General features: G+C 38.3%; 1 protein-coding gene across 4 annotated transcripts in view; it reads left to right on the top strand.

Moving 5' to 3' along the window:
• ANO3 (anoctamin 3) overlaps positions 1-24868 on the top strand; it is a 495323-nt gene that overhangs the window by 13428 nt on the left and 457027 nt on the right. The gene's annotated exons all lie outside the window — the stretch shown is intronic.

Here is a 24868-nt window from a genome sequence, read left to right as displayed (position 1 = left end):
TCCTGTTTGAAAGGAAGTAGGGGGAGGGCAGTTGCAAAAGACAGGGAGGGTAAGTAAACTGTGTTGTAAATTCAGCCCTGTGGCAAGCAGAAAGGGAGGGAAGGTTGGGTAGATTTGTCTTAGACTGCAGTACAATTCAATAAAGTCTGGACAAGGTCAGAATTCTTCAAGGAGTTCCAAGTCTTGCACGCATGGGTCTGCCTTAGTAGCCGTGCCACACTATCATTGGTTGGGAGCAGCTCCTGGGAAGTAGAATCTTGGCAAAAACATTGCAGCAAATTTCAGATTGCAATAGGCTGTTAATCTATCTACAGTGTTGTAGCCACGCGTTCCAGGAAACAAACTCACTCAGAAGGACAATGCAGATAGTGGAGTGCAGTTTATTACACCAGCAGGCTCAAGGTAGAGTCTCCTCTTAGCCAAGGACCTGGACCAGTTTTTGTGAAAACCTTATATACCCTAAGTGTACGTGCCCAAACCCACCTCCCCCAATTCCCTGAAAGTAGTCTGAACAAAGGAAAAGAAAGATACAATCAAAGTTAACCTGTGATTCATATGTCTTAGGCCTAGGTAGTTAACAGTGGACAATTATCAATAGGCCTGTGGTCATACCCCAATAAGCGTAATAGAATGTATGACTCTATTTGTCACACAGATAATTAGGGTATTCTTCTAGGCGAAAGAGAGTCTAGGTATGAGCCCTGGGGCTCTTCTTCCTGGGGGTCTGGTTTTCCAGTTGGTATGTTGTTTCCATAGATACTGGGCTGCTGCTGCTGCTGCTAAGTCGCTTCAGTCATGTCCGACTCTGTGCGACCCCATAGACGGCAGCCCACCAGGCTTCCCATCCCTGGGATTCTCCAGGCAAGAACACTGGAGTGGGTTGCCACTTCCTTCTCCAATGCATGAAAGTAAAAAGTGAAAGGGAAGTTGCTCAGTCGTGTCTGACTCTAGCGACCCCATGGACTGCAGCCTACCAGGCTCCTCCGTCCGTGGGATTTTCTAGGCAAAAGTACTGGAGTGGGGTGCCATTGCCTTCTCTGAGATACTGGGCATAGAGCTCAAAGTCCACATTCCGACTCAAGATGGAGTCCTGCTTTCAAGATGGAGCCTATTCTGTCTGTTTCCTCCTTCAATAGTTGTGGACCTGCAAGCTGCATTCTCATGGTTGCCAAAGATGACTTCCAAAGCTTTACGAAAATTTAGAAACTTATCAGACATTATCTACCCTATAAATTAAGGAATATTTGTTGTTCTGTCACTCAGTAATGTCCAACTCTTTGTGACCCCATGGAATGTAGCACGCCAGGCTTCTCTGTCCTTCAGCATCTTCCAGAGTTTGCTTAAACTCACGTCCGTTGAGTCGGTGATTGTCATCCAACCATCTCATCCTCTGTCGTCCCCTTCTCCTCCTGCCTTCAATCTTTCCCAGCATCAGGGTCTTTTCAAATGAGTCAGCTCTTCGCATCAGGTGGCCAAAGTATTGGAGTTTCAGCTTCAACTTCAGTCCTTCCAATGAACACCCAGGACTGATCTCCTTTAGGATGGACTGGTTGGATCTCCTTGCAGTCCAAGGGACTCTCAAGAGTCTTCTCCAGCACCACAGTTTAAAAGCATCAATTTTTCGGTGCTCAGCCTTTTTTATTTTCCAGCTCTCACATCTGTACATGACTACTGGGAAAACCATAGCTTTGACTGTAGGCAAAGTAATGTCTCTCTTTTTTTAATACACTAAGTTTGTCATTGCTTTTCTTCCAAGGAGCAAGTGTCTAAAGGACAATGGCTGTAGTCATTGTCCACAGTGATTTTGGAGCCCAAGAAAATAAAGACTGTCACTGTTCCCATTGTTTCCCATCTATTTGCCATGAAGTGATGGGACCAGATGCCATGATCTTACTTTTTTGAATGTTGAGTTTTAAGCCAGCTTTTCCACTGTCCTCTTTTACCTTCATCAAGAGACTCTTTATTTCCCCTTCACTTTCTGCCATAAGTGTGGTGTCATCTGCATATCTGAGATTATTGATATTTCTCCCCCCAATCTTGATTCCAGCTTGTGCCTCATCCAGCCCGGCATTTCACATGATATTCTCTGGGTAGAAGTTAAATAAGCAGGGTGACAACATACAGCCTTGACCTACAACTTTCCCAAATTGGAAGCAATCTGCTGTTCCATGCTTGGTTCTAACTGTTGCTTCTTGGCCTACATACAGGTTTCACATGAGGCAGGTAAGGTGGTCTGGTATTTTCATCTCTTTAAGAATTTTCCAGTTTGTTGTGATCTTCACAGTCGAAGGCTTTGGTATAGTCAGTAAAGCAGAAGTAGATGTTTTTTCTGGAATTCTCTTGCTTTTTCTATGATTCAACAGATGTTGTCAATTTGATCTTTGGTTCCTCTACCTTTTCTAAATCCTGCTCGTACATCTGGAAGTTCTTGGTTCACAAACTGTTTAAGCCTGGCATGAAGGATTTTGAGCATTACTTTGCTAGTGTATAGTTTTGATAATAATATGGGATTATATGTAAAGACTTCCTTATGACTCTCTCATATCTTCCATACTCTTGAATGAGAGTCATGGATAAAATCCTTTTAAAGATTATTTAAATAAAAGGAAGAGTGGAAAATCTAAATTTGAATTATAAATAACATTGAACACAGTCTCCTATGAAGAGTGAAAAGCATATTTATTTTTTCAAAACTAAATATATTGAAAGATAAACCAAGAGCATTAATGAGTCTTTGGGACACTAGATTAATACTATTTTTGTTGCAAGAGATAACATGGGATATTTGTTCAGTTTACTCCGATAGATGTGAGGGCTGAGGGGACTAGGAATGCCAACACCTTTGAAATGGCCATAATATGTCCATGATCATGGTAGATGATTTACATTTGAAAGGTAGCAGAATATACCAGCCTGAAATATAACTGTAGGAGTTCAGGGTGTGTCAACCCTAAATATGTTTCTTAAATATATTGATTATTTTGAGTGTTAGACCCTGGAAAAACAGCAAATGTGGGGAGAGGTTTACTCTGAACTCTTCTTATCTGCCTAAAAACAAATCCCCCTAAACTAACTCAGTTGTCATAAGGCTCCTCCCCAGGAGTCTCTTCAGCAGAAGAAGATCGGCACTTCTTACAGGAGATTAGAAGTTGATAGCACACCGAGAGAAGCTTTGTCCTCTTCCTTTAAAAGAATTACATCCTCCCTCTCTTTTCCTTATTCCTGTGGTATTTAAGCTAGAATTCTAGGCCACCCGGAGAAGTTATTCATTTCCCTTGGGTATCTCCCATGTACATGAGGTATACATCTTAATAAACTTCTGTTTGCTTTTCTCTTATTATTCTGTCTTCTACTAAGCGTTATCAGCTAAAAACTCAGAAGGGAAGAGGGAAAATTATTTTTTTTTCTTCTACACATTCAATCCATATAATGACTACAGTAGAAAAAAATATTGGTCTTATTTAAAGATGAAGGTAATAAGGCTCAAGGTCACAGATCAAGGAAATGACAAGGAAGAGATTTTCAGTCTAAATCAGAGCAGCTCTGAATCCTGTAATCTTTCCAAGTACAGGTATTTTACTTTGTTTATCAAATATTTTCAAAATAGCTCTTTTATATCAGACACATTTTATAGACTATGGAAGATTAAATACAAAAATATATGTTTATAATGTTCAGTCCCTCCCTTAAGGAATTTATAATTATTTGCAAGAGATAATATTAAATACAGAGTTATGAAACCCAAACCCAATTGTATATTATATGACTAGTAAAATCAAAATACTATGAGTTGAAGTCGTTAGTGTGAGCTTTATGGTGGTTTGGGTGCTTGCAAAACTAATAGGAGGTAGTAGATGTTTTTTGGGTGGATATCTTGCTATAGCATAATACCAAGAATGGGTAGCTAATAAATATAAAAAAATTATTTTTCACACTACTGGAGACAGAAAGTCCAAGATCATAGAGCCAACATGGTTAGGTGAGGGCCCCTCCTGACTCTTCCTGAGTCCAGACTTCTTGTATTCTGACATGATGCAGCAACTGGAGATCTCTCTGGAGCACGGACCTTATTCAGAGGGCTTTATGCTCATCACTTAAGCGTACTCAAAATGACCCACCTTTTAATATCATAATTTTGGAGGCTTAAGATTTAAACATATGAATTTTGTTCAGTTCAGTCGCTCAGTCATATCTAACTCTTTGTGACCCCATGGACTGCAGCACACCAGGCTTCCCTGTCCAACACCAACTCCTGGAGCTTACTCAAATTCATGTTCATCGAATTGGTAATGCCATCCAACCATCTCATCCTCTCTCTTCCCCTTCTTCTTCTGCCTTCAATCTTTCCCATCATTAGGGTCTTTTCAAATGAGTCAGTTCTTTGCATAGGGTGGCTAAAGTACCGGAGTTTCAGCTTCAGCATCAATCCTTCCAACGAACACTCAGAGCTGATTTCCTTTCGGATGGACTGGTTGGATCTCCTTTCAGTTCAGGATTCTCAAGAGTGTTCTCCAACACCACAGTTCAAAAGCATCAATTCTTTGGCCCTCAGTTTTCTTTACAGTCCAACTCTCACATCCATATGTGACTACTGGAAAAACCATAGCTTGGACTAGATGGACATTTGTTGGCAAAGTAATGTCTCTGCTTTTTAATACGCTGTCTAGGTTGGTCATAGCTTTTCTTTGAAGGAGCAAGCGTCTTCTAATTTCATGGCCGCAGTCACCATGGCTGCAGTGATTTTAGAGCCCAAGAAAATAAAGTCTCTCACTGTTTACATTGTTTCCCCATCTATATGCCATGAAGTGACGGGACCAGATGCCATGACTTTAGTTTTCTGAATGTTGAGTTTTAAACCAACTTTTTTATTCTCTTTCACTTTCATCAAGAGGCTCTTTAGTTCTTCTTTGCTTCCTTCCGTAAGGGTGGTATCATTTGCCTATCTGAGGTTATTGATATTTCTCCTGGCTATCTTGATTCCAGCTTCTGCTTCATTCAGTCCAATATTTTGCATGATGTACTTTGCATATAAGTTTAAGTAGGGTTACAATATATAGCCTTGACATACTCCTTTCGTGATTTGGAACCAGTCTGTTGTTCCATGTCCAGTTCTAATTGTTGCTTCTTGACCTGCATACAGATTTCTCAGGAGGCAGGTCAGGTGGTTTGGTATTCTCATCTCTTTCAGAATTTTCCACAGTTTGCTGTGATCCACACAATCAAAAGCTTTGGCATAGTCAATAAAGCAGAAGTTGCTATTTTTCTGGCACTCTCTTGATTTTTCCATGATCCAACAGATGTTGGCAATTTGATCTCTGGTTCCTCTGCCTTTTCTAAATCCAGTTTAAACATTTGGAAGTTTGCGGTTCACATACTGTTGAAGCCTGACTTGGAGAATTTTGAGCATTGCTTTGCTCTCCTGTGAGTTGAATGCAATTGTGTGGTAGTTTGAATATTCTTTGGTATTGCCCATCTTTGGTATTGGAATGAAAACTGACCTTTCCAGTCCTGTGGCCACTGCTGCGTTTTCCAAATTTGCTGGCATATTGAATGCAGCATTTTCACAGCATCATCTTTTAGGGTTTGAAATAGCTCAACTGGAATTTTAGCATCTCCACTAGCTTTGTTCGTAGTGATGCTTCCTAAGGCCCACTTGACTACATTCCAGGATGTCTGGCTCTAGGTGAGTGATCACACCATCGTGGTTATCTGGGTCATGAAGATCTTTTTTGTATAGGTCTGTGTATTCTTGCCCTTCTTCTTAATATCTTCTGCTTCTGTTAGGTCTATACTGTTTCTGTCCTTTATTGTGCTCATCTTTGCATGAGATGTTCCTTGGTAGCTCTAATTTTCTTCAAGAGAGCTCTAGTCTTTTCCATTCTATTGCTTTCCTCTATTTCTTTGCGTTGATCACTCAGGAAGGCTTTCTTATCTTTCCCTGCTGTTCTCTGGAACTCTGCATTCAAATGGGTATATCTTTCTTTTTCTCTTGCCTTTAGCTTCTCTTCTTTTCTCAGCTATTTGTAAGGCCTCCTCAGGCAACCATTTTGCCTTTTTGCATTTCTTTTTCTTGGGGATGGTCTTGATCACTGCCTCCTGTACAATGTCACAAACCTCCGTCCATAGTTCTTCAGGCACTCTGTCTATCAGATCTAGTCCCTTGAATATATTTGTCATTTCCACTGTATAATTGTTAGGGATTTGATTTATGTCACACCTGAATGGTGTAGTGATTTTCCCTACTTTCTTCAATTTAAGTCTCATTGTTAGAATAAGGAGTTCATGATCTGAGCCACAGTCAGCTCCCAGTCTTGTTTTTGCTGACTGTATAAAGCTTCTCCATCTTTGGCTACAAAGAATATAATCAATCTGTTTTTGGTATTGACCATATGGTCATGTCCATGTGTAGCATCTTCTCTTGTGTTGTTGGAAGAAGATATTTTCTACCAGTGCATTTTCTTGGCAAAAGTCTGTTAGGCTTTGCCCTGCTTTGTTTTGTACTCCGAGTCCAAATTTGCCTGTTACTCCACATATCTCTTGATTTCCTACTTTTCCATGAATTTTTGGGGAACACTAATATTCCGACCATTAATAGTTGGGAATACATGTTTGACTTAAGACATCTGGGACTGAATTCTACCTCTAACATTTAACATCATAGTTATTTAAGTTAACTCTCTATGACTCTTAGTTTTTACCTTTTTAAAGTAGGGGAAACAATACCCACTTCACTGTATTGTTGTCAGTATTGGCTAGGAAAATGAGTGAAAGAGCAAGCCACAAATTCATAGTCTAAATGCAGAAGGCACTATAATTGGCAATGAGATCTGTATTTTATCTGAATGACAAATTCTGTTCATGCTTAAACTAGATCCAATGTTTAACCCTGCTGTCAAAAGTTTTCAAAAAGAAAACATCAAAACTATTTGTTCTTGAATTTTAAAATTCTTTGAATTGTATGAGTCATCAATTTTCAAAATATTTGTTTCGTTCACTGATGTTTATGAGAGAGCAGAGCTCTTAAGTACGATTTCTAAAGTTGGAAATAAACGAAATACCAACTCTATCTAAAAGAAACCTAAAAATAAAACTAGAGAGGAGCAGGAAAGGCATATTTTCAAAATAGAAAACATTCATAAGAGTCACACAGATAAAGTATATTTCAAAATGGTAATCCAAGAATTCTCATTGGACTGACTATATTCTCATTAAATCAAAGTTGATTTTCCAGTATGGGCAGCATGATACTCTGGTCTATGTTTGTTGTTAACTTTAAAAAAAAGGAATTCTTTTGAGCGACTTTACTTTCACTTTTCACTTTCATGCACTGGAGAAGGAAATGGCAACCCACTCCAGTATTCTTGCCTGGAGAATCCCAGGGACGGGGGAGCCTGGTGGGCTGCTGTCTATGGGGGTCGCACAGAGTCGGACACAACTGAAGCGACTTAGCAGCAGCAGCAGCACCTTATTGTTTATTAGCACATTTAATTCCTGCAACAATTTTAGGAGATAGTTGTTCTCACTTTACAAATGAGTTAAGCCTAAATCCAGAAGGTTATATCCAGATGACATAGGATATAGATAGTCTACCCCGCTGTCCTTGTTCTTAACTGTTGAATTTACGGCATGTATGCTATTTGTAATATTGTCTCCTAGTTTACCTTCTGGGAACATACTAGAACCTGTATGAATTCTGTGAAAAGTGAAAGTGTTAGTTGCTTAGTTGTGTCTAACCCTTTGTGACCTCATGGACTGTAGCTTGCCAGGCTCATCTGTCTATGGAATTCTCTAGACAAGAATACTGGAGTGGATAGCCATTCTCTTTTCCAGGGGATTTTCCTGACCCAGGGATTGAACATCGGTCTCTTGCATTGCAGGCAGAGTCCAACAGATGCAGTACATACTCTGTTCATGGACTCTTGCATTTGTCCAGAAGCCTCTTGTTCCAGATATCTACAGAGCACACCATCCTTTTCCTTTTAGTTTCCTTGCAAACAGCATCTCCCAAGAGCCCTTCCTTGACCACCCTTTCACATGCAATCTACTTACTTGATGAGTTTTGTTTTGTCTTTGTTTTTTAATAATTATTACTGTCTTTAATGTCACCTTATACTTTTAATGGCTTTATCTTTTCTATTATTTTGATAAACAGTGCCTAAACCAATGGATATTATATTGCAGACTCTTTTTATAAATGTGTGTTGAATGAATAGGTGGTCATGAGCCAGATGTTATGCTAATAGCTTTGAGGATATTATCTCAGTCTTAAAACAGTCCTTCTAGGCTATCATTATTTCTCTTTCCACACATGGTGAAACAGATTCATATATGTCAAATAACTTTAACAGATGTAAATAAGTATTAAATATCCAAGACAGGATTTAATCCAGGTTCATATGATTTTAGAGTTCCCAGTTTTGCAATTATTCTGTGCTGCCTTTCTAATTATTTTGAAAGAAAAAATAAGGAAAATGAATATTTTATCTATGCTGTAAATCATTATTTTGTATCACAGTAACATGTTTTAGTATAATATATCCGTTAAACTAAGTCTGTAGTTTTAAAAGGACATTTCTTCATACCTTTATAATGAAAGTGCTGACTGTTTTTTTCCATTATACTTTCATCTATCTTTGTTCCTCTACAGAGATATGCAATTTAAATTCTTCATTAAATAATAATGTGCAGCTTTATGAATCTAAGAACTTTAAGAGGTGTATCAATCCTTAACCCTAAGTGCCCTAGAACAAGTCAGAACTGTAAGTCTTTTTATGACACAGAATTGAAAGTCCACTTCACAAGCGGCCACAATGATCTCTGCCCTCCTCCTAGAAAAACAAATGTTTCCTTTCTCCTTTTCCCCTGCAAATTTCTTTTATGAAGCCTCTGTGTCCTTTAAAAATTTAATCATGTTATTACCCTAGGGATTTCTTATAAATGCCTGATTGCTTGGCTCTAAACAAATTTTTAAGAACACTCATAATGGATCTTTGGTGTAAGATAGTAATCATATGATGTGATAAGTGCAGAAGTGGCCTAACAAAAAAGATTTTTGTGGCTCTGGTTTGTAGTAGATGGAATGTTCAGCTGCTGCTAAGTCACTTCAGTCGTGTCCGACTGTGTGTGACCCCATAGACGGCAGCCCACGAGGCTGCCCCGTCCCTGGGATTCTCCAGGCAAGAACACTGGAGTAGGTTGCCATTTCCTTCTCTAATGCATGAAAGTGAAAAGTGAAAGGGAAGTCGCTCAGTTGTGTCCAACTCCTAGCGACCCCTTGGACTGCAGCCTACCAGGCTCATCCGTCCATGGGATTTTCCAGGCAAGAGTACTGTAGTGGGGTGCCATCGCCTTCTCCGGAATGTTCAGCTAATTCATTCAAATAAATAACTTTCCTTTGCTTCTATTAAAACTTGTGCTCACAAGTTGCATATTTCCAACTCTAAGTAAAGTTTAAAAATGTACGTAGGTGTGTGAGATTGCATCTCAGAAGTCAAATTTTCAGGAGCTATTGTGAGAAATTTGAGAAGCAAATAACCAGGGCTTTGGGATTATGCATTACTTATGTGAATCGTAAATGTAATGAGATAAGAACCCTTTTTCCTCTAAGAGTAGTGTTGGTGCTGGGGAAAATATATTTGAATATGTAATCAATTTGATTGATCATAGTGTTTCGACTGACTTCAATATGGTATGGGAATCTGATGACTGTGAAATGTTATGTAGAATGATGTCTGGAGACTATCTTAGGTCGGTTAAAATGATCAATCAGTAGATTTAAGACCAAAAGCCACAATGAGATAAAATAACATTCAATAGAATTAAAGTTGGCTAACAAGTAAAAGAAGTTTACTTCAATTTTGTTACTGATTTTTTTGGACTGTTTTTATTCAAGCACTAAGTCATATCTGGTTCTGTGACCCCAGGGACTACAGCATACCAGGCTTCTTGTCCTGCACTATCTCCTGGAATTTGCTCAGACTCATGTGCATTGTGTCAAGGATGATAGCCAACCATCTCATCCTTGGTTGCTGCCTTCTTCTCCTGCCCTCAATCTTTCCAAGCATCAGGGTCTTTCAAATGAGTTGGGTCTTCCCATCAGGTGGGCAAAGTATTGGAGCTTCAGGTTCAGCATCAGTCCTTCCAATGAGTATCCAGGGTTGATTTCCTTTAGGATTGATTGGTTTGATTTCCTTGCTGTCCAAGGGACTCTCAATAGTCTTCTTCAGCCCACAGTTTGAAAGCATCAATTCTTCAGTGCTCAGCCTCCTTTATAGTCCAACTCTCACATCCATACATGAGTACTGGAAAAACCATAGCTTTGACTATATGGATCTTAGTCGGCAAAGCTTTTAATACGCTATCTAGGTTAAGGAGCAGTTCAGTTCAGTCGCTCAATCGTGTCTGACTCTTTTTGGCCTCAGCATGCCAGGCCTCCCCGTCCATCACCAAACTCATGTCCATCGAGTCAGTGATAGTATCCAACCATCTCATTCTCTGTCGTCTCCTTCTCCTCCTGCCTGCAATCTTTCCCAACATCAGGGTCTTTTCAAATGAGTCAGCTCTTAACGTCAGGTGGCCAAAGTATTGGAGTTTCAGCTTCATCATCAGTCCTTCCAATGAACACTCAGGACTGATCTCCTTTAGGATGGACTGGTTGGACCTCCTTGCAGCCCAAGGGACTCTCAAGAGTCTTCTCCAACACCACAGTTCAAAATCATCAATTCTTTGGTGCTCAGTCTTCTTTATGGTTCAACTCTCACATCCATACATGACTAACGGAAAAACCATAGCTTTGACTAGATGGACCTTTGTTGGCAAAGTAATGTCTCAGCTTTTTAATATGCTATCTAGGTTGGTCATAATTTTCCTTCCAAGGAGCAAACGTCTTTTAATTTCATGGCTGCAATCACCATCTGCAGTGATTTTAGAGCCCCCCCAAAATAGTCAGCCACTGTTTCCACTGTTTCCCCATCTATCTGCCATGAAGTGATGGGACCAGATGCCATGATTTTAGTTTTTTAAATATTGAACTTTAAGCTAACTTTTTCACTTTCCTCTTACACTTTCATCAAGAGGTTCTTTAGTTCTTCTTCAATTTCTGCCATAAGGGTGGTGTCATCTGCATATCTGAGGTTATTGATATTTCTCCTGACAATCTTGATTCCAGTTTGTGTTTCATCCAGCCCAGTGTTTCTCATGATGTACTCTGCATATAAGTTAAATAAGCACAATGACAATATATAACCTTGACGTACTCCTTTCCTGATCTGGAACCAGTCTGTTCCATGTCCAGTTCTAACTGTCACTTCTTGACCTGCATACAGATTTCTCAGGAGGCAGATCAGGTGGTCTGGTATTCCCACTTCTTTCAGAATTTTCCACAGTTTATTATGATCCACACAGTCAAAGGCTTTGGCATAGTCAATAAAGCAGAAGTTGATGTTTTCTGGCACTCTCTTGCTTTTTCAATGATCCAATGGGTGTTGGCAATTTGATCTCTGGTTCCTCTGCTTTTTCTAAAACCAGGAGGAAGTGTCTTTTGATTTCTCGGCTGCAGTCACTGTCTGCAGTGATTTTGGAACCAAGAAAAGAAAAACTGTCACTGTTTCCATTTTTTCCCCATCTATTTGCATGAAGCGATGGCACAGGATGCCAGGACCTAAGAATCTGAATGTTGAATTTTAAACCAGCTTTTTCACTCTCCTGTTTCACACTCATCAAGAGGTTCTTTAGTTCCTCTTTGCTTTCTGCCATTAAGAGTGGAATCATGTGCATATCCGAGGTTGCTGATACTTCTCCCAACAATCTTGATTCCAACTTGTGATTTTTCCAGTCTTGCATTTCACGTGGTGTACTTTGCATAGAACACTAATAAGCAAGGTGGCAACATACAGCCTTGACGAACTCCTTTCTCAATTTTGAACCAGTCCATTGTTCCATGTCCAGTTATATCTATTGCTTCCTGGCCTGCATACAGATTTCTCAGAAGACAGGTAAGGAAGGTGTCTGATATTACCATCTCTTTAAGAATTTTCCACAGTTTGTTGTGATAAACACAGTCAAAGGCTTTAGCATAGTCAGTGAAACAGAAGTGGATGATCTTCTGGAATTCCTGTGTTTTTTCTATGATCCAGTGGATATTGGCAATTTGATCTCTGGATCCTCTGCCTTTTCTAAATCCAGATTGTACATCTGGAATTCTCAGTTCAGGTACTGTTAAAACCTATCTTGATGGATTGTGAGCATTACTTTGTTAGCATGTAAAATGAGCACAATTGTGCAGTAGTTTGAACATTCTTTGGCATTGCCCTTCTTTGGGACTGAAATGAAAACTGACCTTTCCAGTTTTTCACTGTGAAAAATCTAAAAGCCTCAGGATTCAAGCTCAACTTTGTCTTGGTATTCATATTCATAGCTTATTTTGAAATTTTAGGCCAATCAGCTAATTTATATTGGGCTTCCTTTATGGAATAAAACAATATTTCATGTAAAAATGGGCACAGTAAATGACAGATACAGCAGGGACCTAACCAAAGCAGAAGAAATTGAGAAGAGGTGGCAAGAATAAACAGAACTGTACAACAAGAGTCTTAATGACCAGGATAACCACAATGGTGTGGTTACTCACCTAGAGTCAGACGAACTGGTATGAAGTCAAGTGGGTGTTAAGGAAGCTTTATTAGGAACAAACCTAGTGAAGATGATGGAATTCCAGCTGAATTATTTAAAATCCTAAAAGGCGATGCTATTAAAGTGCTGCACTAAATATGCCAACAAATTTGGCAAACTCAGTAGTGTCTGTCAGTCTGGAAAAGGATAGTTTTCATTCCAATTCCAAAGAAAGGCAATGCTAAAGAATATTCAAACTACCACACAATTGCGCTCATTTCACATGATAGCAAGGTCATGCTCAAAATCCATCAAGATAGGTTTCAACAGTACCTGAACTAAGAATTCCAGATGTACAATCTGGATTTAGAAAAGGCAGAGGATCCAGAGATCAAATTGCTAGCGTCCACTGGATCATAGAAAAAACACGGGAATTCCAGATCATCCACTTCTGCTTCACTGACTATGCTAAAGCCTTTGACTGTTTTTATCACAACAAACTGTGGAAAATTCTTAAAGAGATGGTAATACCAGACCACTTTCCTTACCTGTCTCCTAAGAAATCTGTATGCAGGCCAAGAAGCCACAATTAGAACCAGACATAGAACAATGAACTGGTTCAAAATTGAGAAAGGAGTTCGTCAAGGCTATATGTTATCATCTTGCTTATTTAACTTCTATGCAAAGTACATCATGTGAAATGCCTGGCTGGATAAATCACTAACTGGAATCAAGATTGCTGGGAGAAATGTCAACAACCTCAGATTTGCATATTTCTACTCCTGATGGCAGAAAGCACAGAGGAACTAAAGAGCTTCTTGATGAGTGTGAAATAGGAGAGTGAGAAAAACTGGCTTAAAACTCAGCATTCAGATTCTTAGATCCTGGCATCCTGTCCCATCACTTCATGGCAAATAGATGGACAAAAATGGAAACAGTGATAGATTTTCTTTTCTTAGACTCCAAAATCACTGCAGACAGCGACTTCAGCCATGAAATTAAAAGATGCTTGCTCCTTGGAAGGAAAGCTATGACAAACCTAGGCAGTGCATTAAAAGCAGAACCTTCACTTTGCTTACAAAGGTCCATATAGTCAAAGCTATGGTTTTTCCAGTAGTCACGTATGGATGTGAGAGTTGAACCATAAAGAAGACTAAGCACCAAAGAATTGATGATTTTGAACTGTGGTGTTGGAGAAGACTCTTGAGAGTCTCCTAGATAAGGAGATCCAACCAGTCCACCCTAAAGGAAATCAACCCTGAATATTCACTGGAAGGACTGATGCTGAAGCTAAAGCTCCAATACTTTGGCTACCTGATGCAAAGAACCAACTCATTTTTAAAGACCCTGATGCCAGGAAAGATTGAGGGTAGGAGAAGAAGGAGTAACAGAGGATGAGATAGTTGGATGGCATCACCAAGTCAATGGTTTGAGCAAACTCTGGGAGATGGTGAAAGCATGGAAGCCTGTTGTGATGCAGTTCATGGGGTCAGAAAGAGCTGGGTACAATTGAGCAACTGAACAATGAACAAAGTGCTCTTTAATGTTAATTGATTTTTTTTTTTTTGAGCTAGCCAATATAAAGTTTTAGAATCGTAAATTCTAACATTGAAAAACTGAAGAATTCTCAAGTAATATCTAATCCATTATTCCTAAATATGACTCATTACTGATATTTCGTAGGTGGCTGTTGAAACATCTAGCTTCCAACTGTAGTTCAGTAATTTCTGCTTCTGTAAGACTGAGGTGTGGCCATGGAAAAGATATTAACATTTCCTGGATACATCCAATACACAATGGCTAGGAGACAACTGAAGTTAAGTGAATAATATTCTCACTAATTAGAAATTAGTTTTAGCTGGAAATAGAACTGCCTTATGACCCAGCAATCCCACTGCTGGGCATACACACCGAGGAGACCAGAATTGAAAGAGACACGTGTACCCCAATGTTCATCCCAGCACTGTTTATAATAGCCAGGACATGGAAGCAACCTAGATGTCCATCAGCAGATGAATGGATAAGAAAGCTGTGATACATATACACAATGGAGTATTACTCAGACATTAAAAAGAATACATTTGAATCAGTTCTAATGAGATGGATGAAACTGGAGCCTATTATACAGAGTAAAGTAAGCCAGAAAGAAAAACACCAATACAGTATACTAACGCATATATATGGAATTTAGAAAGATGGTAATGATAACCCTGTAAGTGAGATATCAAAAGAGACAGAGATGTATAGAACAGTCTTATGGACTTGGTGGGAGAGGGAGAGGGTGGGATGATTTGGGAGAATGGCATTGAAACATGTATAATATCATATGTGAAACGAATCGCCAGTCCAGGTTTGATGCATGATACTGGATGCTTGGGGCTGGTGCACTGGGACGACCCAGAGGGATGGTACGGCGAGGGAGGAGGAAGTGGGGTTCAGGATGGGGAACACGTGTATACCCATGGTGGATTCATGTTGATGTATGGCAAAACCAATACAATATTGTAAAGTAATTAACCACCAATTAAAATTTAAAAAAAGAAATTAACTTTGGCTAAATTTTAGGGAAAAAAGTATATCTATCAAAGAATAAATTTTTTTTTTTGCCATTTGTACCTTGACATTATAGAGGAATATACAAATATTTAAGATATATTTTGAGAGGATATGTTTCTTATTTAAAATTGCATGAGACACAGACCCTCTAAGACTGAAACTTATCACAAAGTTATAGTATACTCCCTCCTCCCCACATCCTAGCACCGCCACAGTAGGGCTTTAGTAATGTAATACTGGATTCCAACCAAAAGAGCTGTGATGTGTAGCCTCTAATCAGGCGTTCTTAGGGAAATCCAAAAGCAATTGAGGAAACCAAAAAAAGGCAACAGAGTAGACTGAAACCTTTGCCATCTTCGGATAGAATAAACACTAAAGACAGATCAACCTCTATTACCTCATTATGTCTGTCTAACATGGAAGTGTTTGAGAAACCTTCACACTACATTTCCCTCTATAGTTTCATCTAATAGAGTGATTATGTGTACTCAGCAGTCTTACATGAGCAAGACCCTAATCTGATTCTCTTTGCTTTGGGAGAGTCCTTGATGATATAACAAATTTTCTCAGATCAGCTAAGTAGGGCAGCATACTCCCTCCCACAACAGTCACAAATGGTGCTTGGCAAAACATCAGTGCTTTTGGCTGCTGCTGCCTCTGCCAGCCTCTTTAGTGAACAAGTGTCATGGCTCACAAAAACCCATAATAAAACTACAAAGGCAGTTATTTAGATAAAAAAATCTGAGAGAAGTTTTAGAAAAGTATGAAATTGCAAAAAAGAAGCCAAGAACAAAGAACAGGTTAAATATTTGAATAAATAGAACTGAAACCATGATAATATTTTCTTGTAGTGATTAAACATATATACACAATTAGTTACAGCCCCAAAAGGCAGGAAACAAATTAAGGAAGTCTAAAAGTTCCAAGTTCTTTTAAAGAAGTGGCAAAAGTGTCAATTTATTAAAATATTTTGTATTATGGTGATCACTAAGCAAAGATTAAAGTACGTATAATAGCATTATGGGAAAAGAAGAATTGCAGAGAAACAAAACAAAAAAACCATTGGTTTGTCTGGAAGGTTAAGCAATTAAAAAAAAACAAATGGTAGATTTAATCTTAAATATATCAGTTGCTGCTACTGCTGCTAAGTCGCTTCAGTCATGTCCGACTCTGTGCAACCCCATAGACGGCAGCCCACCAGGCTCCCCCGTCCCTGGGATTCTCCAGGCAAGAACACTGGAGTGGGTTGCTATTTCCTTCTCCAATGCATAAAAGTGAGAAGTGAAAGTGAAGTCGCTCAGTCGTGTCCAACTCTTAGCGACCCCATGGACTGCAGCCCACAAGACTCCTCCTCCGTCCATGGGATTTTCCAGGCAAGAGTACTGGAGTGGGGTGCCATTGCCTTCTCCGAAGTATATCAGTAACTACATCTAATGTAATACATTAAGAACAATTAAAGCACAAAGGCTGTCACTGAGATTTTTAAAAACCTTGTCATATTCTCCTTAGAAGAGTCAAAACTGTTATATAGAATACAAAATGCTTGAAAGTAAAGAGATGAAAAAATGTTATACTCTACAAATATTAGCAAAACCAGCCTGATGTTGCTAAACATCTATTGTTGCTAAAGGACTATCAGATAAACAGACTATCAGTTCAGTTCAGTTCAGTCCCTCAGTCGTGTCCAACTCTTTGCGACCCCATGAATTGCAGCATACCAGGCCTCCCTGTCCATCACCAACTCCCGGAGTTCACTCAGACTCAGGTCCATCGAGTCGGTGATGCCATCCAGCCATCTCATCCTCTGTCGTCCGCTTTTCCTCCTACTCCCAATCCCTCCCAGCATCAGAGTCTTTTCCAATGAGTCAACTCTTTGCATGAGGTCTATAAGTCAATAAATTTTAGTAGATATAAGAAGGAGTATATAATTTCTTAAGAAAAAGGTTAAATCCACTACAAAGTGTTATAACTTTGCATGTGGACTAATAACATATTCTCAGAATACTCAAGGCAAACATGACACAAAGGAAATAGATACATACACATTCGTAGTAGAAAATTGTAAGAAAAATTTCCCAGTTATTTGTGAAACATGCAGATAAAAATCACCAAGTGTTTCGAAGCTTAGACAGTATGGTTAACAGATGGCCTTGCTGGCCTGTAAGAACATTGCACTGAAGATCTTATGCTGGGTCTTAAATAATTTTCAGTGAAAGTCCAAAGATGGAAATCATGGTTCTTGCCATGTTAAAACCCAACTTGTCAGTAAAACCAACAAATGGAAAAAAATAAAGAAGGAAAGAAGGAAGGGCCCAAATTTGCAAATTAAGCAAGTACTAAGTAGCCTATAATTCAAGGAAGAAATCATAATGCAAATTAGGAAATCATTTGAATTGAGTAAAAATGATAATATTAATTTTTAACATAAAGTATAATATTAACTGTTAATAGCAAAGTATTAATAACTATCAACAAAACATGAGATATTGTTAAAGCCATGTTTAGGGGAAAATTAACATTGAATTTATACTTTAGAAAAGAAGAAAGATTGAAAATCTGTGTATGCCTCTTAGGAGTCTAGAATAAACAGTAAATTGATTCCAAAAAAAAAAAAAAAAAGGAAGAGGAAATTTTAAAAGTAAAAGTAGAAACTGATATATAAAAGAAATAAATAAAGGAGAAAATCAAGAAAGTTTGCTGTCATGTTTAAAAAGATAAATAGAAGTAAAAATACCCTAAACAAGATTGATCAAATCAAAGGAAAAAAGGCCTAAATTGTCAATAGTAAGAATAAAAACTGGAAATAACTTCAGACCTTACATACATCAAAAGGATATGGAGATGCTATCATGAATTTGGTGGTGGTTGTTTAGTCACTAGGTCATGTGGGACTCTCTTTGTGACCCCATGGACATTGCCCGCCTCTGTCCAGGCTCCCCTTTCCATGGGATTTCCCAGGCAAGAATTCTGGAGTGATTCGCAGTTTCCTTCTCCTGGGCATCCTACTGACCCCGAGACTGTACCTGTGTCTCCAGCACTGGCAGGAGGATTCTTTACCATTGAGCCACCAGGGAAACCCATATTATGAATTGTTGTTTATTCTCTAAGTTATGTCTGATTATTCGCGACCCCATGATCTGCAGCAAACCAGGCTTCCCTGTCCTTCATTTATTTCCTGGAGTTTACTCAAACTCATGTTCATTGAGTTGGGTGATGAATAGCATTATGCAAAAGAATTTTTAAAAGTATATAGAAACCGAAAGTACCTTGGGAAAGACAACATTTCACAACTGACTCAGGGATTCAGTGGGAAAAAAAAGAAGTTCTCTATCTAGTAAAGAGATTAGATCAATAATTAAGAATTTTCAAAGCAAGAAAACTTCAAGTTCCAGATGGTTTCCCAAGTTAGTTTACCAAACATTTAAAGAAGAATAATAGTAATCTTAAAAAAAAATTCTTCCAGAGAACAGGAAAAATAATAGTTTTAATTATTTTACAGAAGGACAGTATCATCTTCAATGCCACAACTTATAAGGACTAAAGAAAGAGAATTACATGCTGAGCTATCTCATAAACATAGGTGCAAGATTAGCATTTAAATCCATTGATACATGAAAATAATCATTACATCAAGGTCAGTGTTGAACTTAGTGCAGGAATAAAAATTAGTTTTAAATTTAACAATCACATTAAAAGGGAAATCATCTCAATAGACATTGAAAAAGTATTGGGCACAAGTCAACTCACATACTTTGTTTATAAAAGCAGTATGTTCTTATTGAAGTATGAATAAAGAGGAATGGCAATAATCTAATAAAGGAATATCTACAAAAAACATATGATAAGCTACATATGTAGTGAAAATTTTCTGTTCATAATAGGAATGAAATAATATTCATGATTGTCATTTCAATTAACATGTACTAGATTTACTAGCCAGTGCAAAAAGAGCATAATTATTAAAAAGTTTTTAGGTATATAATTATTTTCTTATTGGAAGGTTAGAATCAAATGATGATTAAGAAAAAGGAGCATATCTCATCTTAATTTCAGTATCTCTGGCTCTCAACTGGGGAAGATTTGTCCATGGACATCCTGAGTCAAACTATTTATTTTGAGGCAACTTCCTTTTTGTTATTACGGAACTGCCCATTATTCAGTCTATTTAACACTCACCTCCACCATATAGTCCAGAATTTTCTAAAAATTTCCAATACTTTGCTGTCTTGCTACTCTTAGATTTTTAAAATTTCCTCTGCTAATTCAAGGGTAGTCTATGGTAATTTATTTAGTTAGATCAATGGTTGGTTCAATGGAAAAGATAGGGTATAAACCTGCGGGCTCAAAGAGTCATTCTGAAACCAGAAAAATGATAAATATATGTCTGGGGAATTGTTTCACGCACTGCATCCAAGAGCAAAGCATCTGAGACAGTGAAAATACGTTGTCTGATATTTTCACTGATATTGTGACATGTCACTGATATTGTGTGATATATCACATAACAATTATTCAACTGTTATAAAGTAAAAATTGTTATAAACAATTACAATTCATAACAATTGTTCACTTGGGAATTTGTACATATCCTAAAACCTGTGTAGAAAGCAAGATTATACTTGTTTGAAAATGTATTGATGAGACTATTAAAATTGCAGTGATTCAAAATAAGTTTATTTTAAAAATAAAATCAAGTTACTTTGGCCTGTTAAGAATCCAAGACACATTATAACAAATAGGCTTTATTGAAGAAGACAAAGTTTTGCGAATGCAGTTTATATTTTAGAATGAATAAAGGCCCAGATTTGAATTTATGGTAACCACTGGCAAGTGAGTGGTTACTGTAATAACGGAGACAAACTGATCCAGATTGAGAGAAAAATTTTCGGAGTTAGACCAGTCAGCAGGAAGGTTATGTGCCGTTTCCTGCCCTCTTACGTTCCTACTCTAAGGAGAAAAATATTGGAGGATGTGTTTCAGGTATCAGAAAGATGACATGAGTCAAAAGTTTGCACTGATATTTCCAAAGATTTACAGACAAATATTCTGAATGTAAGTATTAGCTAAGCTATCGTGGAAAATACTTCATGAGAGAATTTGAAGTTTAGAACTAACTTAGGTAATATCTCCATCTTACTCAATGTTTTATGTCAATTTTGCCTCAGTAAAACTGTTAGGGGGAAAGAGGAGAATACAGTGTTTCTTAACTTAAAAAAAAAAAAGACTGGCAGTCACATTCTGACCAAAGACCCAAGAATAGATATGTGCTGAGGGTTCCAGTTCTTTAGTATCCACATTAAGGAAAGATTCTTTATTACTGACATTTTCAGGCCTCAGGAGATGTTTGTACCTACATCTCTAGTGGAAAAGGACATTGAAGTGAGTTTGTTGACAAAGTTTGCCCATATATATTATTCATAACAGTAAAATCTTATTTTTAATATACTGGAGAATAGTAATTGCTGGTTTATGAATATATGGACCATTTCAAGTAATTTTGTATGGTTTGTAGATCCACCCATCTTAGAGAAGGTTAGTAACATTTTCCACACTTATATGAAGACACTTTGAAGTATGTGATTAATAAAATGTAATATTTAAGTTTTAGTAAATTTCAAGTTGTTTTATATGAATATGTCATATATTGATAATCAAAATACAGTAGTATTATGAGTACAGAGGGATGATGACTGGAGATATATAGTGTCTATATACATGCATAAATATACATATATATATTCTTTTTTTTCCCAAGGTGTCCTCATGTTCAAAAACTAAAACCCATGCTAGAAAAAATGAGACTGTCTTATGATATAAGATATCATACCCTCAGTGTTTTGCTGAAAAATCACTTAGGCATTTCTAACTCTGGTTCTTATGCAAAATCACATTTCTATTCTTTCAAGGATTGCTTGAAAAAGGGAACACTGCAGGATTTGGGCAGACTTTTCAGAGGTATAGAGGGTAGAAATTATCATGTAGTTAAACCTCCGTGTGTGTGTGTGTGTGTGTGTGTATGTGTAGCTCAGTTGTGTCCGACTCTTTTTGACTATATGTACTGTAGCCTGCCAGGTTACTCAGTCCATGGAATTCTCCAGGCAATAATACTGGAGCGGGTAGCTATGCCCACTTCCAGGGGATCTTTAAATCAAACCATCTAGACTCTATATTTAAGAAACTGCCCTTTACTATCTACCATAACAGATATTTCAATTATTATAAGCCCATACTTCATGATTCTAGAACCTACTTTATTTCTCTAAATTGTATAATGTACCTTTTGCTTTTATCATCTCCCCAAATTTATGCCAACTATCTTTTCTGCTACTCATTTTATCACTACTGACCTATTTATATCTCTCCTAGAAGCCTTAACTCAAGTTTTAAGAATCCATAGGTGGTAGGAGACAAGTAATTGTTTGTATTGCTGTGAAAGCACTTCATCAGGCATTCAGAATATTACTGATACTTTCATTTTTATTTTAAATATAGTATTTTTCTGAAATATCATTTATAATTTTTTATTGACGGATAATTGACTTACAGGTGTACAACGCAGTGATTCTAGATCCCCTGGAAAAGGAAATGGCAACCCACTCCAGTATTCTGGAGGAGCCTGATGGTCTGTAGTTTATGGGGTGGCAAAAGAATTAGACAAGACTTAGCGACTAAACTGCAACAACAACAACAACGTATGTATGTGTGTTCAGTTCAGTTCAGTTCGGTTCAGTCGCTCAGTCGTGTCCGACTCTTTGCGACCCCATGAATCGCAGCACGCCAGGCCTCCCTGTCCATCACCAACTCCCAGAGTTCACTGAGACTCATGTCCATTGAGTCAGTGATGCCATCCAGCCATCATCCTCTGTCGTCCCCTTCTCCTCTTGCCCCCAATCCCTCCCAGCATCAGAGTCTTTTCCAATGAGTCAACTCTTCGCATGAGGTGGCCAAAGTACTGGAGTTTCAGCTTTAGCATCATTCCCTCCAAAGAAATCCCAGGGTTGATCTCCTTCAGAATGGACTGGTTTGATCTCCTTGCAGTCCAAGGGACTCTCAAGAGTCTTCTCCAACACCACAGTTGAAAAGCATCAATTCTTTGGCGCTCAGCTTTCTTCACAGTCCAACTCTCACATCCATACATGACCACTGGAAAAACCATAGCCTTGACTAGATGGACCTTTGTTGGCAAAATAATGTCTCTGCTTTTGAATATGCTATCTAGATTGTGTGTGTGTGTCTATATGTGTGTCTATATATATATATATATGTAATATATATTCTTTTCCAGATTCTTTTCTGGTATAGTAATTAGAAAATATAGAGTATAATTTCCTATGCTATACAGTAAGTCCTTGTTGGTTACCTATTTTATATATAGTAGTGCATATATGTTAATAACAACCTCCTAATTTATCCGTCCTCCCTTTTCTCCTTTGGTAACCGTAAATTTTTTTTGTATGTCTGTGAGTCTCTTTTTGTTTTACAATAAGTGAATTTGTGTCTTTCTGGATCTCACATGTAAGTGATACGACACTTGTCTTTGTCTGACTTCACTTGGTATGTGCCTGTTACGGCTTCCCAGGTGGTGCTACTCTCCAGGTCCATCCATGTTGCTGCAAATGACATTATTGTATTCTTTTTTATGGCTGAGTAGAAAGTGAAGAAGAACTAAAGAGCCTCTTGATGAAAGTGAAATAGGAGAGTGAAAAAGTTGGCTTAAAGCTCAACATTCAGAAAACGAAGATCATGGCATCCAGTTCCATCACTTCATGGCAAATGATGGGAAACAGTGGCTGACTTTATTTTTCTTGGCTCCAAAATCACTGCAGATGGTGATTGTAGCCATGAAATTAAAAGACACTTAGTCCTTGGAAAGAAAGTTATGACCAACCTAGGCAGCATATTCAAAAGCAGAGACATTACTTTGCCAACAAAGGTCTGTCTAGGCTATGGTTTTTCTGGTGGTCAAGTATGGATGTGAGAGTTGGACTATAAAGAAGGCTGAGCACCAAAGAATTGATGCTTTTGAACTGTGGTGTTGGAGAAGACTCTTGAGAGTCCCTTGGACTGCAAGGAGATCCAACCAGTCCACCCTAAATGAGATCAGTCCTGGGTGTTCATTGGAAGGACTGATGTTGAAGATGAAACTCCAATTCTTGGCCACCTGATGTGAAGAGCTGACTCATTGGAAAAGACCCTGATGCTGGGAAAGATTGAGGGCAGGAGGAGAAGGGGATGAAGAGGACGAAATGGTTGGATGGCGTCACTGACTCAATGGATGTGGGTTTGGGTATACACCGGGAGTTGGTGATGGACAGGGAGGCCTGGAGTGCTGTGGTTCATGGGGTCACAAAGAGTCAGACACGACTGAGAGACTGAACTGAACTGAACTGAACTGAATATTGCATTTTATGTATGTACCACATCTTTTTATCCATTTATCTGTCAATGGACATTTAGGTTTTTTCCATGTCTTGGTCATTGTAAATAGTGCAGTGAATACTGGGGTACATGTAACTTTTTGAGGTATAGTTTTTTCTAGATACATCCCAGGAATGGGATATCAAGATCATATGGAAACTGTGTATTTTGTTTTTTAAACTGATAATTTGGTTATGCTTTCACCATCTTATCCAAGCAAAGTGTCATATAATTACCAGAGAAACTTGGTCATATTAGCCATTTCAGTCAGATTGTTCATTCCTGTTCAAGAACTGTGGTAGCCTAGGTTTGCCTAGCATATTTTCTTGTTGTCCTTGCTGTTGGAATGATGATGATTCCATGGCTATGAACAGTAGTTTATAAAAGCATGTAGAGCAGAGAGCCAGTTTTCTTTACTTGTTTGTTCAGTTACAATAATTAATGATGAGTAAGACTTGTCACTTTTTCTCCAGAATCCTTTTATATTATAACAGCAGTGGATTTGCAAGCCTGTTTTATATATTTACCTTCTCAGAGCCTTCAAACATATTTGTAACCTGGCTGGGGATTGTCTTTCATTCCACAGTACCTGGCCTGCAGGGGAATGCAGGGGAATAATAAGTAAGCTTAAGTAGTCCAACAAATACCAGCGCTTAAAGCTGCACTTGGCATTTTTGTATATAAGCTAATACCTAGTACAGGGTCAATACATATTCACTTAAATGAAGAAATAAATGGTTAAGTAATATTCCATTGTACATATATTGCCTTTATCCATTTATCCATCAGTGGACATTTATATAGCTTTCATGTTTGCCTGTTGTGAACAAGGAGGTGCAATATCTCTTCAAAATAGTGATTTCATTTCATTTTATACAACCAGAAGTGGAATTACCAAATTATACAGCAGTTCTATCTTTTTAATCTTTTGAGGAACCTCCACAGTGTTGTCCTGGAGAAGGCAATGGCACCCCACTCCAGTACTCTTGCCTGGAAAATCCCATGGACTGAGGAGCCTGGTAGGCTGCAGTCCATGGGCTCGCTAAGAGTCGGACACGACTGAGCGACTTCACTTTCACTTTTCACTTCATGCATTGGAGAAGGAAATGGCAACCCACTCCAGTGTTTTTGCCTGGAGAATACCAGAGACGGGGGAGCCTTGTGGGCTGCCGTCTATGGGGTCGCAGAGAGTCGGACATGACTGAAGCGACTTAGCAGCAGCAGCAACAGTACACAGTGTTCTTCTTCTTTTTTTTTTTTTTTCTGTAACCTGCCTGCATGTTGT

This window comes from Bos mutus, chromosome 15 (assembly GCF_027580195.1).
Source record: "Bos mutus isolate GX-2022 chromosome 15, NWIPB_WYAK_1.1, whole genome shotgun sequence".
In the NCBI taxonomy this organism is placed as follows: domain Eukaryota; kingdom Metazoa; phylum Chordata; class Mammalia; order Artiodactyla; family Bovidae; genus Bos; species Bos mutus.
This window is presented reverse-complemented; position numbering and strand designations above follow the sequence as displayed.